The sequence below is a fragment of the Asparagus officinalis genome, chromosome 8 (genome assembly GCF_001876935.1).
Source record: "Asparagus officinalis chromosome 8, Aspof.V1, whole genome shotgun sequence".
Classification (NCBI taxonomy): domain Eukaryota; kingdom Viridiplantae; phylum Streptophyta; class Magnoliopsida; order Asparagales; family Asparagaceae; genus Asparagus; species Asparagus officinalis.
This window is the reverse complement of record NC_033801.1, coordinates 105,916,528-105,936,654: the sequence shown is the minus strand read 5'-3', so window position 1 is coordinate 105,936,654 and position 20,127 is coordinate 105,916,528. Positions and strand designations below refer to the sequence as shown.

General features: G+C 43.0%; 1 protein-coding gene across 1 annotated transcript in view; it reads left to right on the top strand.

Moving 5' to 3' along the window:
• Nucleotides 18,854-20,127, top strand: part of LOC109822645 — a 6,032-nt gene continuing 4,758 nt past the window's right edge. Inside the window, exons 1-2 of the mRNA XM_020388879.1 lie at nt 18,854-19,464; nt 19,547-19,685. The gene's annotated coding sequence lies outside the window, so the exon portion shown is untranslated. The remainder of the gene's footprint in view (nt 19,465-19,546; nt 19,686-20,127) is intronic.

Below are 20,127 nucleotides of genomic sequence, written 5' to 3'. Positions count from 1 at the left end.
AATGTAGCAATGCACAGCCTTAACATTAAACCGGATGTTAAACCTGTCAAACAACAACAAAGGCGGTTTCGTCCGCAGATTATGGAGGCAATAGAAGCTGAAGTCAAGAAGCTAATTGATTCAGGTTTTGTCAGAGAAGAACAACATCCTGAATGGTTGGCCAATATCGTACCAGTCCTTAAAAAGAATGGAAAAATTAGAATCTGTATTGACTTCAGAGATCTGAATACGGCCTGTCCCAAAGACGATTTTCCTCTCCCAATTACGGATGTTATCATTGACAATACATGCGGGTTCGAGAGAATGTCATTCATGGATGGATTTTCTGGGTATAATCAAATCAAGATGCACCCGGATGATGAGAAGCATACAACATTCTAAACACCCCTTGGCGTCTTTTGTTATACTGTTATGCCATTCGGTTTAAAGAATGCCGGCGCTACATATCAACGAGCAATGACGAAGATCTTTCAAGAGCACCTCCGGAAGACCGTCGAATGTTACGTCGATGACCTGGTCGTTAAGAGTCGTGATAAAAACGACCACATTAACGATTTGAAGATAATGTTCGAGCTTATGAGAAATCATCAGTTGCAAATGAACCCGACTAAATCCTTCCTTTGAATGTCGAGCGGTAAATTTCTTGGATTCGTCGTCACCACAAAAGGTATTCATATTGATCCTGATAAAGTGAAGGCAATACATGAGCTACAACCCCCGAGAAATCTTAAAGAACTCAGAGGGTTGCAAGGTCGATTGGCATATATCCGTCGGTTTATATCAAATCTGTCTGGAAAATGTCAACCGTTCTCTAAACTCGCGAAGAAAGGCGTGTCGTTCGTTTGGGATGAAGCATGCCAAAAGGCATTCGAGGATATTAAGAAATATCTGGCGAATCCACCTATTCTCGTTGCACCGAAATCGAGCAAACCGTTTTTGATTTATGTCAAAGCGACGAGCCATTTGTTAAGTGCATTACTTGCACAAGACGACGATAACGGTCACGAACAAGCTGTGTATTATCTGAGTCGTACATTGGTAGGAGCTGAGTCTCGTTATCCGATGATTGAGAAAGAATGCCTCGCCTTGGTATTCGCGATTCAGAAAATGCGACATTATTTAGTCGGACAGACGATTTATGTCATTTCCAACATAAATCCCGTCCGAGTGTTCATGACCCAACCGGCTTCCATGAATTGGCGTTTGGCCAGATGGGCTTTACTCTTATCGCAATATGACTTGTACTTCAAACAGCAGAAATCTGTTAAAGGACGAGCTATTTGCGACCTTCTGGCAGAAAACCCTACGAAGGATGTAGTCGAATTGTACGACGACCTGCCAGATGAAACTCACGAAGTTAATACCACCTCACATCAACAAGTGTGGCAATTGTACTTCGATGGGGCTTCCCGATCAACCAACGTGGCAAGTGCACCCGGATGTTCTAAAATCTCCTCAGGAGTGGGGGTCGTTTTAGTTTCCCCGGAAAAGCAGACGCATTGGCAGCATTGTCAGTATCCTTGGCTCAACCTCCCGAAACAGAGCAATTGATTACAGTGGGGACTCACCAGCTTATTATTCCAATCTATGATTCGAATGCTAAAGAGGCATACTCAACAGGAGTTGAACCCGAAGTTCGAGATTGGCGCTTTCCCATTATCGACTACGTCTTACATGGTATATTACCTGAAGATGTAAGAGAAAGAGAATCAATTCGGCGAAGAGCGCCGAGATTTTATTACAATGCCACATCGCAAATGTTGTATCAACGATCGTATGACGGTCTTTTACTCCGTTGTTTATCCAGCAAAGAAGCGGAACAAGCACTCAAAGAGGCGCATGATGGGATATGCGGTGCACATCAGCCCGGTCCTAAACTCTGTGATCGACTTAGGAGAATCGGGTATTACTGGCCAACTATGGTAAAAGACGCAGTCGACTACGCACGACAATGTGAAGTGTGTCAGTTACATGCAAATTATATGCACCAGCCTCCTGAGTATTTACACCCATCGGCGACATCATGGCCATTCGAAACTTGGGGAATGGATATAGTAGGTCCAATTTTTCCGCCTTCAGTTAAAGGGGACCGTTTCATTTTGGCAATCACCGACTATTTCTCGAAATGGGCAGAAGCAGTTCCACTTAGAGAAGTAAAGACGACTGATGTTATCAAATTTATCAAACACCATATCATATATCGGTATGGTGTGCCAAGGCGAATAGTGCACGACAACGGTCCTCAGTTCGTGAGCAACGTATTTATCAAATTCTGCGGTAAATTCGGGATTAAAGACGTTTCGTCGACTGCTTATAATCCTACAGCTAACGGATTAGTCGAAGCTTTTAACAAGACTATCATCAAAATTCTGGCAAAATTGGTGAAAACTAATAAACGAGATTGGGACGACAAACTCGGCGAAGCTCTCTGGGCTTATCGTACGACCGTCCGCACGCATACCGGAGCCACCCCGTATGCTTTAACATATGGGTGTGAAGCCGTCCTTCCATTGGAAATACAGATTCCTTCTCTCCGCATCGCTCTCGTAACGGGAATGACGATGGAAGAACATCATCAGAAACATCTCGAGGAATTAGAGATGTTAGATGAGAAGCGCTTGGAAGCTCAACAACAGATCGAGTTTTATCAAGCTAGAATCTCTCGGACTTTTGATAAAAAGGTCCGATGACGAAGCTTTAAAGAAGGAGATCTGGTTCTTGCCGTCCGAAGACCTATGATTCTCACTTCTAAGAAGAAAGACAAATTTGAACCTAAATGGGAAGGACCGTTCGTTATAGAGACAGTCTATTCAAACGGTGCTTATCGCCTGATTACTCAGGATGGTCGCAAATGATAACCTATGTAAAACGGGAAGTTCCTAGAGAATCCTGTATAGGATATTTCAGGATAACCCGATGTCAGTTGATTATTCTAAATGAAGACTGATCATGTGAATAATCTATTCTTAATTGTTATAAAAATGATTAAGATCTCCTTACTACCTTTGTTGAGATGAGATTCAATGATAGTTAATCTTTCCTCACAAAACCCTGTCACGTGATCATGGAAGAAGAGATTCGATGATTTGTAACCTCACACCATGAAACCCCCACCAGGCTGATTGATCAATGGTCATTAGTCTGCATCAGTTGATAAATTATTTCGTGTCAAATTCTTATGTTTGAAATCAAAACTTCCTACCGAGTAGTTTGTGCAAATTAACAAACTCATTGTTATTTGCACCCTACTCCTATTCCTCACCTGGTCAAACCTTTAAATAGTTAGGACCATAACCAAAATCCCCTCTCGATTCCTTCCATGAACGAGAGGTCTACAAAACGAGCGGTCAAACCTTACTACAGTTAGGACCACAGCCAAAATCTCCTTTCGATTTATTTTTGCGAACGAAAGGTCCACTTTTGAATTGAGTAATCAAACCTTATGACAGTTAGGGTTATTCAAACTAATCCAGATTCTCTAAGTGTAAATCCCACTTTGAGTTTCTTTGTTCCAGGAGATAGAATATAAAATTCTTCCTCTCCGATTTTGGGTTTATCTCTACCAACAAACAAGAGACTAGGAGATAGAATATAAAATTCTTCCTCTTCAATTCTGGGTTTATCTCTACCAACAAACAAGAGACCAGGAGATAGAATATAAAATTCTTTCTCTCCGAATTTGGGTTTATCTCTACCAACAAACAAGAGACCAGGAAATAGAATATAAAATTCTTCCTCTCCGATTTTGGGTTTATCTCTACCAACAAACAAGAGACCAGGAGATAGAATATAAAATTCTTCCTCCCTAATTCCGGGTTTATCTCTACCAACAAACAAGAGATTGAGAAATGAAATATGCAATTCTTTTTCTCTTCAATTCTGGGTTCATTTTCCTATATAGGAAATATAACCTACTCTCATTCCAAAATCCATGTTGTTCACACATGGGGGAAGTTATCTCTATCCCTTATTAGAGATAAGCCTACATCTAACACATGTAGCCTACATATTCAATATGATAGTTCAAAGTCTAAAAGAGTTTAATTCTTTTAGCGCAACGTTATATGTGAAACGGACTTAGATAATTCACATACTAGCCCGACTCAAACGGTAGTCGGTAAAGGCATATCAAATCCGTTGATGGCTGAGGATTTGCCAAAAATCCTATAAGTATTATGGTTATTTATTCTAAACAAGAATGAGTAATCATAATAAAATCTCAATAAAAAAAAAAACAGCATAAAAATAAATGTATGTTTTCAAAATTACAATAATTTGTAATGGCGGAGTTCATCTTCTAATTTGGAAAGCTTTGTCGCATAAGCCAGTTCGAGCTCAGGTATCAGATTGGCTTTAAATTTCCTTTCATCGATGCTTTGAATTCTGGCAACCTCTTGTTCTTTGTCAGCAAAAATCTTGTCCTGAAGATTCAGTTGCCGGAATGTATTCACCTCAGCCTGAGTTACCTCCGCTAGATCAGATTCTAAAACTTCACAAGCTTCCCTAGCTTCGGCAAGTCGCTTTTCTAATTGGACTACCTCTGCCCGACGCGATTCCAAGTCACGATACAAATCTACCTTGATTTGTTTCTTCTTGGCAGCGCTCTCCCGGAGTTGATTAATGCGAACTGTCAGCACTTGAAGTTCAGATTCAGCAGACTTCTGGGAATCACGCCATGCTTGTAGCCTCAGGTCCATTTGAGAAGCGATGTAAGAAGGCGCGCCATTAGCTCGAAAGTTCTGCAACTGTTCAATGTGTTGTTTAAGATCGTCCAAATAAGCTTCAATGGAATTAGATAATTCAGCACACCCCTGTTCTCTAATTCCTGACACATGGCGATCGAGAGGCTTCCTGAAAAGTTCAAAGGGTGAACCTTTAAGGAGAATCCGATCAACCATGACGTTTAAGAAAAGAACGAAGCTTTGGATGTCAGCACAAAGGACAACTTTGTCCGGATCTTCATTTGCCAATAAAGTTTGAATACGCTCGGACAAGGATGAAGAAAGAGCTGCAAAGAGAATAAATGGAGTAAGTACAAAAATATGTACGCTCGCTGGAGGACTTCACAACTGGGTTACCTTGGCTTGTTGAGATCATAACAGGTTCTATAACAACATAGATTTGTTCAGAAATAGCGCTCGTCGGTTGATTCGCTACACCAGACGATTGTTCGCTTGAAATCCCCGATAGCTTTGGATTCAAATCGACGAGATCTTGAGGAACAAGTTCTATGAACGAGGAAAGGATGAATGAACACTCTCCAATTATGGATCTAATTACAGGATATATAAAAAAAAAACTTACCAAGTTGAGCCAAAGTAGCAGGAGGATGCTCTCCCACTGTAGCCTTCGGCTCTCCTACTTCATGATCCACTGGAGTCGGAACGGAAGGCACAACAGGTTCAGCTTCAACAATAGCAGAAGTTGGGGGAGCAGTGACTTCGGCTGGGGGACTTGCCAAAAGTAAGAAGCCCAAGCCTTCAGGTTGATCGCATTCACCAATGACGGTAGATGCATCAACCTCGTTCGTTGTTCCTACGTCTAAAATTCTCATCAAAGTCATCCAAAAACAATAAGAGATGAAAGTATAGTTGAAAACTTGAGTCTGAAAGAGTATACCTTTTGATGCACCTACTTCAGTTGAATCAACTCGAGTAGTTGGTCCTGCAGTAGCGGATGGAACCGGAGTTGACAATATATCGGAGATCTCCTGGTGTACATCTTCAGAAATATCAAGATCGAAGTCACGTTCATCGAAATCTCCGATACCCATATCATGGGTAAATTCTGTGTCTCTCAGTTCGTTGACAGGGGTGTCTATTAAGCAGAAGAATCTGTCAACGCACATGCAAGAAATACAAAAGAATCAAAGCAAACAAAATAAGGTTACCTTCAATAACAATTGCGGGATCAGCAGCGCTAATATCCGCACTCACCTCCTTTAGTTTAACTAAAAGAAGATAAAGCGCACAAGTTAGTAGGAGAGGAACACGTTCCGATTCACTTATCTTCCGGAAATGCCCCCCAAATGAGAAAACATCTGTACCTATGTCGGCAGTTGGTGAGGTCGATGTAGTGGCCGGAGGAGGGGCGGTGTCCATATTGAGGGGTTCTTCACTTATCGCTTTTTGCACCTGTTGAGTGAAGCTGGACTCATCAACATCCATTAAACCCGGAGAAGAAGGCTCGGGCAGACAGGGGAATGTTCTTTTCCTTCATTTGTATACCTTTTGAAGGAGCACCGGGTAATTTGGGCGAAGAAGCTCGACGAGTCCTGTGAGCCACGGGAGACAGAGGGACATCGGCCTCTGCTTCATCTCTACTCTCATCCTCTTCGCTGGATGTTTCAAAGTCGTCACTTTCTTCGGAATCAGCTACCTGTTTTCCTTTGCGGGAAGATGTAGCAGGTTCCTTTCCTTTTTTAGATACAATTCTCCGAACCACGGCCTCGGATTCCAGTTCGGAAAGCTTCTTCTTCGCAAGAGGAGTGTTGGCGGCTAAAATCCACCGGCAATAAACAAAGGTCATGTGGAGTTCAGGCTCAGCAACGGGCAAACTAAATTGAGCTCCGGTACAGCCAGCAACATTCCAGAACCAGGCTCGTACTCCATCAATGAGGCTCTCGCAGGTTATCAACCACTTATTTGGATTCCCGATGTACAGTTGATCGTAGCCGAATTGTCGCGCAAAACGGCAAGGAAAATAAGGTTCGATCCTGCAAAGGTTCTTCGATCGGAAAACATTATAACCTGGTCGAATGTTCATAAGCCAATGGAAGCTACCCATGTCGAGAGAAGTCCTGTCGGCCCCAGGCATTTCCTCGTCAACAAGCGTGTCATTATAGGCACCAGAAAACCGAGGGAAACACTTATAGAATTCCCAGCACTTGGCATTCTTGAATTGCCTCACCCGGTCAGTCCACGGTCGGGAAGGATATAACCACTTACATCCTTCTAAGAGCTGCAGCAAGGGGATTTCGGGATCAGACACGTCAGGTGCTGACATCATGTCCGCTCGATGGAGAACTAGGCACGCCATTAAATATGTGTACGGCTGTAGGCAATAAAAATCGCCTTTAAATCCTTATCAGAGAAGTTCAGAACAAAACTGCTAAAACCTCACCCGAAAAGCAATCATAGCGGAGAGAAGAGATAATCTGCCTCTGACAACTAGTTGCACGGCGGGAAAGAGGACTTCAAGAGGAAGCGCCTCGGAAGACTGATGCGGCACTACACATCTCTTTAGCCATATAGCCAGATAACCGGAGAGGAGAGTCGCAGGCTTCATTCTCTTGGTGGATTGCCACAAGAAAGTGCTGAATTTGGTACCCCTAAGAAAACCACCTTCAGATGACTCAGTTCTATAAGACTGGGCGTTAATCTTGGTAATCAGCACATTAACTTCAGAAGGAGTCAGAATAGGAGATTCGCAGACAGCTTCACCGGTCGGGCTCTCGAGATTCTGAAACAAGTAGTCAGCGAACTGTTTCAAACTGACTCGAGCCGCCTTCTTACTCTTCACCTCGATCTTGGCTATCGCTGTTTGATAATGACAAGTCAATTCCCAGAGGATGTCATAAGCAGGAGAGCCAGCCTTCTTCATCTTCATAAGTTGACGATTGTTGGGAAAATATTCTTGATAAGGAGTATTTCCCAGTGGCAGTCCAGATACCTTCATCATTTCGTGGAGCGGAAGCCCTAACTCCCCATATTTGGTAAGAAATGTATTGGTCTCCGGAATATAAGACTCGAACAAGGCAAGGAAGTGATCTACACTGACTGGGAGACCATGCATGCTGGCTCGGATTGGAGCATATAATCCCAAGTTCCTTAACTCCTGATCCCAATGATGGAGTACATAGTTAGTCATCCTAACCCACCATTTGTCGGGAAGAGAGTGAACCCATCCGTAACATCTAAATTTTGGAATGGGAAGTTCTCGACCAACCCGAGCGAGCTTATTCTTTACCGTGTTGGCCCTTATCATCAATTCATTCTGGGGCCCGCCATCTGGTCCGAATATTCCCGGATGAAGACCACGGATATTATGCCTACCGGTGGAGCCAGGAGCACTAACATCTTTACCAATGAATCCGCAATGAATGCGCTCATGATCTTCTATCAGGTGCCACGTCATTTTTCTCGAAACAGCCAAATTCCTTAATTGCAGAAGGGAATACTGTCGAGGGAATGGAGGAAGGAATAGAAAAGCACCTTCATGCCCATTCAACCAAATTTCAGGGCCACGGCAGAGATTGTCTGGATCTTCTATCGAATCTCCAAACAGATAATCAGGTTTCTTCAACGGTTCGGTAGAATCCCGAGTTGAAGTCAAGGGTGAATCAGTCAGCAGAGCACGCAGAGTGCGACGGCCTCCCTCGCGAATCAACTCCGGAACATTATTATCACGATCTTCACTAAATTGGCGGGCCTCTCTAACCAGGAAGTCGCCGTTGAAAGAGGCATGAAGAACACCACTCTGGCCTGGGTCTTCTCTATCAGAGAAGGCCACAGAGGGAAAGGGGACTGCAAAGAAAAGTTGGGAAACAGTTGTATAAAAGAGACTAAACATAGCAAAACCCCCCACACTTAGCCGACGCGGCAATGATTGCTGCCGTGCGTTATCGCGACAGCATACACTGTCGCGCTCAGGCGCGACAGCACGAGTTGCCGCGGTAACTGAACAACGGTCTTCAATGTTGAAAAGCCTCTAATTCGATGAAAACTCGAATTTTGGCCGTGGTACACATCTTGATTGAACAAGATAGGTATTTTTCAGCGTCAGTCCTCTCAGAGGAGAAAGTCAACTCTTCCCGGATGCCCCTCAAAGGAGACAAGCGAGGTGATCTGGTCAAAAACAGTATTTTTAAACAGATAAAGAGTTGGGAAATTACCTCCAAATGGCGTGGCAATGGTCTCAACCTCCTCAGGTACTGGTGCTGCAGATTTTCCCTTTGAAACACGAGCTTTCTTTGGAGACATGATAGAAACAGTCTGAAAACAAGGAAAAATTAGGGTTTTTCGTAAAATCCCAAACAAAAGAATGAAATCGAACCTTAAAATATGATCTATAGGTACGGTTTTTACCTGGAGTTGAGTGAAAACAAGTTTGATCAAAGGAAAGTTCAGAATCAAAAAGAACTCAAAACCCTAGATCTCAAAACCCTAGATCTGTTTGAACAAAAGATAGCACAAAGATGAAGAGGTGAGGAGGAGAAGAGCCAAAGGCCACTTTATATGGGAGATTTGAAGAGTTTCGAACTCAAAGAAGCGGGTTAAAATGACCCGAGAAAGACCCAACAGCGGTCTTATAACCTGACTGGCCGATCGGTGCGCGGCACTCTATGCTGTCGCGCTAGAGCGCGGCACTCTACGCTGTCGCGCTTGAGCGCGGTAGTATCTGTCGTCGCGGCAACTGACGTTGCCATGGTTCACTCTGACGTACAGAAGCACTGTGCAATAATTCTTCGGCGTTTGAACACATACATCTCCTGCTGTATTTGGAATACACACCCGAACACTCTCCGATGAGTATATGAGTATAAACTGCATCTCCTTGAACCTCCCAATGGGTATATGAGGTTAAACTATTTCCCGAACACTCCAATATAGTATATGAGTATAAACTATTTCTCAAATTCTTCGACAGCAGTTCTAATTCGAGACTTCGACAACGGCCACGCGATAAACGCAGCACCGGAGGAATTTTAGCTATTTTACAAAGCACTGAATAGGCTAAAAGATGAAGAAGTCAAGGATTGAAGCCATTCACAAACTGTTCTACGCAATTTCCTCAACGAAGCACTGGAGAGATTGCAGGGAAAGTTTATCATATCCAAAATGTCTCAGACCCCTCTCTAAAAAATGATGAGTCTGAGATACTTTGGAGGGGGTATCTGTAGGCGTCAAAAATGCATACAGACATCCAAACACCACTCAAGACAACATAGAAGAACAATATACACATCATCAAGCAACACATGGAGGCGCGGCAGGACATGGTGCCGCGGCTAAGGCGCGGCGGATACTGGTGTCGTGGCTAAGGCGCGGCAGACCATGGTGCCGCGGCTAAGGCGCGGCAGTCTATGGTGCCGCGGTTAAGGCGGCCAATGGCCGCGGCAGTGTAGACTGCAGCGGCCAAAGAACAATTATCTGGTCGGTTATTTCACCCCGTTTCAACTGTTGTACACTCCTACCCCTATAAATACTTTCCTACACACGAAATAAAGGGCAGAGAGAGCATTTTGGAGCAGAAGAGGCTTGAGCTTTCAGTGATTTTGAAGAAGAGAGAGAACTTTCACCATTTGACAAGCATCATTCGGTGATTCCTAGAGATCTAAGCTCAAACTTGATCTTTGGAAGAACGGACATCTTACATCGATAAGATATTCGTTTTCAAATCTTTACTTCGATAAACGAAGGAGAGATCCCTAAGCACCTTCACGATCTTTGAATCGGTGGTCAACGAGCCAAAGCACTCACGGCACAGGCAAAGTCCCACAAAGCAGGAGTTGATAGACAATTTCTGTGTTATTTTCTCGAGAGTTGTAATTTTTGTTTAGTTTCATTGTAATTTCGTGTAAACAAATTAAAGTTTAATGGAATCGACAATGGAGTCAACTTTCGCTGAAAACAGAAAGCTCCGAAGTTTTGGTGAGGGTTATATTTTTATATTCTAACAAAAAAAGATGGCACTGTCAAAACCACTTTGCTTTCTATAAAACAGTAAATTAGCAGAAAAACCCACTCCACAACAATCCAAAATGGTTTCATAATGTAGACAAGGGTGGGGTTATGGCTTCATCATCTGGTCCGGTTGGCGAGTGGCAGGCTGCATGCCTTGACCGACCCACTATTGGTTTCGGACCAGCTAACTACGTACTAACTTTCTGCACCCGCTCATACACTTTTTTATTATTATTATCCCCTTGTCACCTGCGATGGATCTATGAGGACAGTTGCTGATAATGGACATCATCAAGTTGGGAGATAATTAAGCGCCCTTTGTAAACTGTGAGTAGATTCCGAGAACCAGTTCAAGCACTTTCCACTGTGACTATAAACTATACTTTTAGTATGTGGAAATTCTGTACGGAGTATGGATCTTGATGCATGGCTAGTAATTTGGCAACCTAGCTAGGATTGTACAGTCCACGTGTTAGTGATGACTGGGCGGAAGGGTTTGTTTTCTCGCTGGCTTCCAAGTTGCAGGTGCAATTTGAGTACAAACGGTTGCAAAAAGATGCAGAGGAGAGTTGAGGATAAATACATATATGGCACGATTTTCCGGCTCTCACTGCCAGAGAAGGATATATTACGGGCAGAATGGTACGTCGAAGTACCTTCAAACATTAATGGGCTGTTTGGTTGTTGTTGGTAAAGTTGTGTATTTATGACACAACTTGGAAAGTTGTTGTCCACCTCATCAATTTTACTTTTATTTATTTTTATTTTTTTTATTCCATTGGAATCATAAATTGCCTGTTTGGTTTGCAAATGTAACTTTAATTGTTTGTTTGGAAAGTGTAAAAAGTGGTCCCTACTCAAATGATCATATTGGTTGGAATTATTTTTTATTATTTTTTCCTGACTTCAATGTCAGCTTTCTCCTAAAATCATGTCTTTTTTTTATGAAATCACTTTACAAGCCACATCAGCATATGAAATCATTTTACACTATTTACACAACTACAAACAAACAATTGAAAGTGATGAAAGCTGACATTGGGGCCCACTTTTTTACACTTTCCATCCTTTTACGTGATAAAATCATACAACCAAACAGCCCCTAACAGTGGACTTTTGGTTACTGTGGTCAGAATGTGGATATTCATATATAGTAGTCGGACAATGTTACTACTGTCGGAAAATGCTAGCACTGACGGGCAGTTGCCGATGACCCCAACTCTTCAATGAGGCAGGAAAATGAACGGTTCTGGCTGCATTTTGTTGATAGAAAAGCTATGACAACGCAATGCCTTGTCAGGTATGTATAGCAGCTAAACACGTCAATGTCTTTCCAGATATAAAGCGTGCAGTCATTTGTTATTTGGAAAAAAAAAATGATATACAATGAAATCTTTTTTCTATTTCAATTATGAGACTGATATTAATTTTTAAATTGGACTTTTTATGGGCTGTTAGTCGCATAAGCTTTCCGTGCATTTGTTTTTATTTGAAATCCTTGCTATTGCAAATGATGAAATACAAACCCAACAACTTGCTAGTACAACGGGTCGGTAATGGATACTTTTTCCAGTATTATCTAGAACTCCATGTTGGCTTTTAGACAATTTTCAATCCGGGGCACGGTCATGCCAGAAGCTGTCCAACCAATGGGAGGCCAGGATCAGAATCCACGTGCATGAGTCGTGTCCTGCTGCCAATGCAATTTGGTCATGGTTTCCTTGGGAAAAAAAAGGCTGACTGACTAGCTGGCCAATGAGCAATTACTCGCTTATAAAGTCCAAGGGGAATATAAAGAGAGGCCTATCAACATTCTCTAGACACTAGACTGTCTAAAGTGTAGAAAATGATACCGAAAGAGAGTGAGCCATTATTGGCCAGCGCTTGCAACGCTTTGCTCAGATCTAAATCGCATGGGCACTACTGTCTAGTGAAAGCTAGCACATGCATAATTCTAATGAAATATCCTTCAAAAACATTCCTAATGAGAAAATGCATGCGGTTCTAATTTGAATTTATGGGCAAAGAAACTGAATTACTGGGTTGCATGGCTTTATAAATTTTATGTTTAGGTTTTCTTTGTATAGTTTCAACCCGTTTAAGATTTGCAAAAAAAAAACTTTACAATGTTCGAAATATATATGATCTTCATATATTTATGACAGGGGACCGATTATATGAAGAAATGATAAACCGTATGAAAAAAAGTAAGAAGAGGAAAAGAGAATGGAAAAGGAACTTGTAGGCGCGCAATGTGCTCATATTCAGAATATCTGCAACTTATCTTTTTATTCATGCACCCGTTTATCTGTTATTCTTTCGTATTTCATTAATTAAATTTGAAAAAATTGTTACGCGCAGCGGAAATTTCGGCAGCACTTCGGCAGCACAACAAGAGTTAGGTCGCAATAAGGATTCTTGTGTCTCAAAGGAAACAAGAATCTAAAGCCTAATATCCCATCAAAGTGGGATATTTGCTCTTCCTCTCGTCAGCTCTAGGACTGCGCGTCGAGGGAACCTAAAAGCTATTACAAATCACACAATAGCAGTACAACCAATTTTTACGTGGTTCGGCAAATTGCCTACGTCCACGGGACAAGGATGTGGAAGATCTACTAATAGAGGGAGAGATTACAACTAGGGTTTACAATCACTCACAAACTAAACCCTCAAACAAACTCTCAAATCCCTCACAATAACTCTCTACAAAAGGATGCACAAACCCTAACAAAAGCTGATGCTTTTTCTTTTGCACCTTCTCTGTAGCCACAACTTGCTCTCCTGTAGCCGCAAACAATCAACCCCGCAAACAATCTCCTGTAGCCGCAACTTTTCCCTCTGCCTCAGCCACAAAAGAGAAAAGAAACAAAGATGCCTTGCACACGGACCTAGGGCAAAATAAGCTATATTTATAGCATATATATGCATGGGCCGGACGCAGTTTTCCTCCAACGCGGAAACGAGCCCGCGTTTCATTCACGTGGTAGACCCCACCATGTTCACAATTCTCCACCTCGGTGAAGTTTTCTCAAAACTGAGCCGACACCAACCAAAAACAAATGTCCCACTTGTTGCGTCCAGGACGAAGTCAATCCACAACAAGTCGAGAACCCGAACAAGAGTCCAAACAATCTCACCCCATCAAAATCAACTAATCCAAACCGGCTGTATCTGAAAGACTGCCTACGTATCCTCTTGCCCAAGGAATCAAGCCGAACGTAATTCATCCAAATGGCCGCCAACGGCCTCAACAATCATGAATGTGCAACAAGTTTCGACAATGATCAAACTTGTTGCTCGGAACCACCTTAGTGAGCATATCTGCCGGATCATCCTTCGTGTGGACTTTCACAATTTCCACATCGCCATCTTCAAGAACATCCCAAACGAAGTGATAACGAACGTCAATGTGCTTCGTCCGCGCATGAAAAACCTAATTCTTCGCCAAATAGATAGCACTCATGCTATCACAATGAATAGTGACGGACCTCTGCGATATACCAAGTTCCTTCAAAAGTCCTCGAAGCCAAATAGCCTCCTTCACAGCCTCCGTAACTGCCATATACTCTGCCTCCGTCGTAGACAAAGCCACCGTCGACTGTAAGGTGCATCTCCAACACACCGGCGCACAGGTCAAAGTCCAATGCATAGCTGCCCATCTGTAGTGTCCCGCTCATAAACTAAACCAACATTGAGTGTACCTCGAATGTACCTCAAAATCCATTTCACAGCGTTCCAATGACCCACTCCTGGATCATGCATGTATCTCGATACCATGCTTACTGCCTGTGATAAATCTGATCTCGTACATACCATTGCGTACATCAAGCTCCCAACCGCACTCGCATATGGAGTCTTCGACATCAACTCACGATCTTCAACTGACTTCGGTGAAAGACCAGCTGAAAGCTTCAAATGGGCTCCCAAAGGTACACCAACTGGCTCCGTATCCATGCTAATATGGAATCGCTATAGAACCTTCTTCAAATAAGCCACCTGTGTCAAACAAATTCTGCCCTTCTTCTTGTCTCTGCCGATCTCCATCCCTAGAATGCGCTTCGCCTCACCCAAGTCCTTCATCTCAAACTTATTTGAAAGCTGAACTTTCAACTCATCTATAGCCGACCTGGAAGTAGAGGCAACTAACATGTCATCGACATAGACCAACAAATAAATATATGCACCTCCTTTCAACTTGCGAAAATATACGCAAGGATCAAACTGGCTCCGAGTGTACGAATGACCAATCATAAAACCATCGAATCACCTATACCATTGTCGAGGAGACTGCTTCAAACCGTATAGCGATTTCTTCAATCTGCAAACTAATTTTTCCTTCCCTGCAGCTCGGAATCCCAATGGCTGAGTCATATATATTTCTTCATCAAGATCACCATGAAGAAATGCCATCTTCACATCCAACTGATCTAACTCTAAACCATACTGTGCCACCAAAGCTAGCAAAATCCGAATCGAAGAATGCTTCACCACCGGAGAGAAAACCTCATTATAGTCAATACCTTCCTCCTGTGCATAGCCCTTCGCAACCAACCTAGCCTTGAACCTGAATGGAGTGCCTTCAATGCCCTCCTTCTTCGTGTATACCCACTTGTAACCAATTGCCTTCCGCCCCTTTGGAAGCTCAACAAGCTTCCATGTATCATTCTTATGAAGAGATTCCATCTCCTCCTGCATAGCCACCTGCCACGAATCAGCCTCCGAACTCTGCTCGGCCTTTCTGAATGTAGTAGGCACCAACTTATCGATACTCTCCATCGGAAGTGCATACGCAACTGTGTCGGCATACTGTGCTGGTATCTGTATGTTTCTCTTTTTTCTCCGAACCGCAATCGAACCTGAACCTGAGTCGTCGGTCCCTAATCCTGCACATCAGTACTCGTATCCTCCGTGTCACCGTCGTGCTCGCCTGGCGTCACCTCAGTCGGCACCTGCATGGATACTGTACCATCTGGACAATATGGAGCTGCATCAATCTCCACCACCTGCGACTGAGAAGCTTCAAGATAGAAGCCTCATCGAATGTGACGTCCCTACTCAGCACAATCTTCTTATCCACTGGATCCCAAAGCTTGTATCCCTTGACACCACGCTTGAATCCTACAAATATGGCCTTCCTAGCTCGAGGTTCTAATTTATCAGTTCTAACATGATAATATAAAGGGCACCCAAATACCTTGAGCTGGTCATAATCATGTGCTGGCTTTCCCGACCACATCTCCATAGGGGTTTTCCCCTCAATCGCAGATGAAGGCAGCCTATTAATGAGGTGGCTCGCATATGTAAGTGCCTCAGCCCAAAAGATCTTCTCCAAACCACTTTGCGACAATAAGCATCGGATCTTCTCCAGTAAAGACCGATTGAACCTCTCTGCCACCCCATTTTACTGTGGTGTATGACTAACTGTGAAGTGTCTCTCTATGCCCTCGTCTCGACATAGCTGCTGAAAGGGGTCAGAAGTATACTCACCACCGTTGTCGGATCGCAACGTCTTGATCTTTCTCCCAGTCTGCAGTTCCAATCTCTTCTTCCACTCCACAAACAAATCTAGGACTTCACTCTTCTTCGTCATGGTGTACACCCAACAACGCCTAGAATAGTCATCTACAAAAGTGACGAACCAATGTCTACCACCAAGTGATGCAGTCTTGGTGGGACCCCAAACGTCTGTGTGCACGTAGTCCAGGATGCCCCTCGTCTGATGAATGGCAGTCCCGAACTTCACCTTCGTCTTCTTGCCAAGAACACAGTGCTCACAGAACTCAATCTTCCCACTCTTGGCTCCCTTCAATAGCCCCTGCTTGCACAATGCCTGCAGTGACTTTTCACCTGTGTGCCCCAATCTATAGTGCCAAAGTCTGCTCATGTCCGCTTCTGAAATAGCCGAAGCAACCTGGCCAATCTCGGTGCTTCCCTTCAGATAATACAAATTCCGATTGCGGACTCCCCTCATCACCACCAATGATCCCTTAGTAACCTTCGCTACAGCGTTTTCGAAAGTCACCTTGAATCCCTTCGCCTCCAAAGCTCCAACTGAGATAAGATTTTTCTTCAGTTGAGGAACAAATCTCACCTCCTTCAACTCACGGACTACTCCATCGTGCATCCTAATCCGTACGGTACCTATCCCACAAACGCCACAGGATTGATCATTTCCCATGACAACAACGCCCCCGTCGACTTTCTCAAAAGATGCAAACCAGTCTCGCCTAGGGGTCACATGAAAGGTAGCGCCGGAATCAAGCATCCAATCTGATGCATCCACATGGTTCACCTCCGGAGTAATCAGTAGAGAAAAGCACGAATCATCGGAATCATCGCCTTTCGCAATGTTCACCTCATTGGCCTTCGGGCCCTTTTTCTTGCTATTCTCCTTCTCTTTGAGCTTCGGGCAGTCTCTCTTCCAATGTCCCTGCTCCTTGCAGAATGCACATTGGTTCTTTGTTAATTGGTGGCGGCCTCTAGACTTTGACCTCCCTCTGTTACCACCTTTCGGATATGGGCTTCTACCTCTTGTCGACAAGGCCTCTCCTGAAGTACTAGCGCGGGAAGTCTCCTTATCCTTCCTCCTCAAATCGTAGTTCGTCAAAGCGTTAGTCACTTCACTATAGCTGATAGAAGATCTCCCGTTCAACAAAGTGAGCACGAAGGTATCATACTCCTCATCCGGTAAGGAGCCCAACAAAATAATCGCCTTGTACTCATCCGATATCTTCTCATCAACATTCGCCAAGTCCGACAACAACTTCGTATAGTTGTTCACATGAGCCGCAAGCGAGGTGCCTCTGGACATCTGGAATCTGAATAACCTACGCAGCAAGTGCAATCGGTTCTCAACACTCTTCGTAAGGTACTTATTGTTGAGAATTTCCCACATCTTCATCGCAGACGTCACCCCAATCACATCATACTTCAGCTCCTGTTCCAAACAGGACCTGATCACCCCACAAGCGTTCCTATTCATTTTCTCCCATACCGCCTCTTCATATTTAGGTGGTCTTTCGTGGACCATAATGGTCTCTTCCAAATTCTGAGCATTGAGCGCATCCTGTACGTCGCTCATCCACAAACCAAAGTTGATTTTGCCGTCATACTTCACCACACTAATTTTATTGTTCTGAAAACCAACTTGTATTGTACCCGCCATCGATTTGCTGCTTTCACCTTCTTCTCACATTGCAAACTAACTCCAAATTATAGAGAAAGAACAAATTTGATAGAATTAGGAACCACCCAACTGAACCCTAGATCGGATTCCAAATAGATCTCCTATCCACACGAGGAAAGCGAAATCTCCAATGACAACTCCTAATGCTATCTCCACCGAAGCCTAGAACTCCAAGAACCAAGCTTCACACAAGAATCTTCCTCCACCAAAAAACCCTAGATCTGAAATCTGGGCTCTGATACCACTTGTTGCGCGCAGCGGAAATTTCGACAGCACTTCGACAACACAACAAGAGTTAGGTCGCAATAAGAATTCTTGTGTCTCAAAGGAAACAAGAATCTGAAGCCTAATATCCCATCAAAGTGGGATATTTGCTCTTCCTCTCGTCAGCTCTAGGACTGCGCGTCGAGGGAACCTAAAAGCTATTACAAATCACACAATAGCAGTACAACCAATTTTTACGTGGTTCGGCAAATTGCCTACGTCCACGGGACAAGGATGTGGAAGATCTACTAATAGAGGGAGAGATTACAACTAGGGTTTACAATCACTCACAAACTAAACCCTCAAACAAACTCTCAAATCCCTCACAATAACTCTCTACAAAAGGATGCACAAACCCTAACAAAAGCTGATGCTTTTTCTTTTGCACCTTCTCTGTAGCCACAACTTGCTCTCCTGTAGCCGCAAACAATCAACCCCGCAAACAATCTCTTGTAGCCGCAACTTTTCCCTCTGCCTCAGCCACAAAAGAGAAAAGAAACAAAGATGCCTTGCACACGGACCTAGGGCAAAATAAGCTATATTTATAGCATATATATGCATGGGCCGGACGCAGTTTTCCTCCAACGCGGAAACGAGCCCGCCTTTCATTCACGTGGTAGACCCCACCACGTTCACAAAAACTATTTTAGTGACCCGGGCCATATATTATTTGTGAGGAATGCCTCACATCTATTCGTTTCAAAGAGTGGGTTTAGTATAACCAAGGCATAAGTTGGGTACTCCAACTCTGGGAGCAAAAGGCAAAAAAAAAAAAAAAACATTTATATGAGCTTGGACTCATAACTCAATAAGGTTAATATTTTTGAGTCATTTGTGTCCAAGTATTTTAGTCTAGTCCATCTCCGATCATGGGCTTTTGCAACTCATCGTCATTGTATTTGGAGCAAGGCGTTCATGTGTGGTCATCAAAATTCGGGCCTAAATCAGTATGAAGATGTGTTGTATGAGCTTCTGGAGCTTGTGGACTTGTTCGGGAGATTTTAAACAGCCTACAGGGGTTGATATCGTAGCTATGGGATTATCCTCATCATATTCTTGGTGTTATATTTGTCCTTTATTTTACATGCTTAAGGGACAGTAAGCTTTTTTAGTCGTTTCCTATCAGAAAAAAGTCCTTGGGCATTATTGCCGGTGGTTTACGGTTTAATATCATAAATGTGACTCTAAGGTGGTCGCAGATTACCTGATTGATATCAAAAAATTTTCACTTCATTCCTCGTTTGAGCTCAAACATAACCGTTGTGTATCCTTTGTAGCTTGAATACTTCTACTGATTTTGTGGTATACTAAGCTCCTCACTCGATTACAGTAAGACAGAAAGTGCTTGATTTTATGCTTTTGTTTGAAGAAAGGTCTCAGCCTGATACACTCTTTTCTGTTATACAAACAGAATATGCACCTATCTTCCTGCATCATAACCTTGGCTCAAGGAGTTCATCTCTCACAGTAGAATTATTGATGTCATCTCTGGTGAAATTTATCCTTAGACATCATACACACTGGAATCTCAAAGGCTCAAACAGTCAAAAGTATGTTCACTAGCTATCGTCTCTTTCCTTATTGTGAGGTATCTACAGATGATTTGTTCACATTTAACATGATAACAATTTTTGCTTACATCTACTTGTGTGGTCTGTTGATGTGTCAATTGAATTCATCAGACATTGTTAATTATAGAATCTTGCAGTTGATATACTTCATTTCACAAAACAATAATTGGGTCACTATTATTTAATTAGACCATATTTTACATAGGCAGATGGCAAAAGAAACTAATGTGTTATGCATATGTGAGCTAATGCTAAATTCGTTTCTTATCGAAATTCAAACCCTCATTTCCTGAAAAGGGGTGGAAAAAGATAATAATAACCTCAAACCCTCATACTTTTGTAAAGCTACGCATGTTGGTTTACTCTCACCTTTTTGTCGGCCTTATTTGCATTTTTTGGCTCTTCATGTTATTTTTTTAAG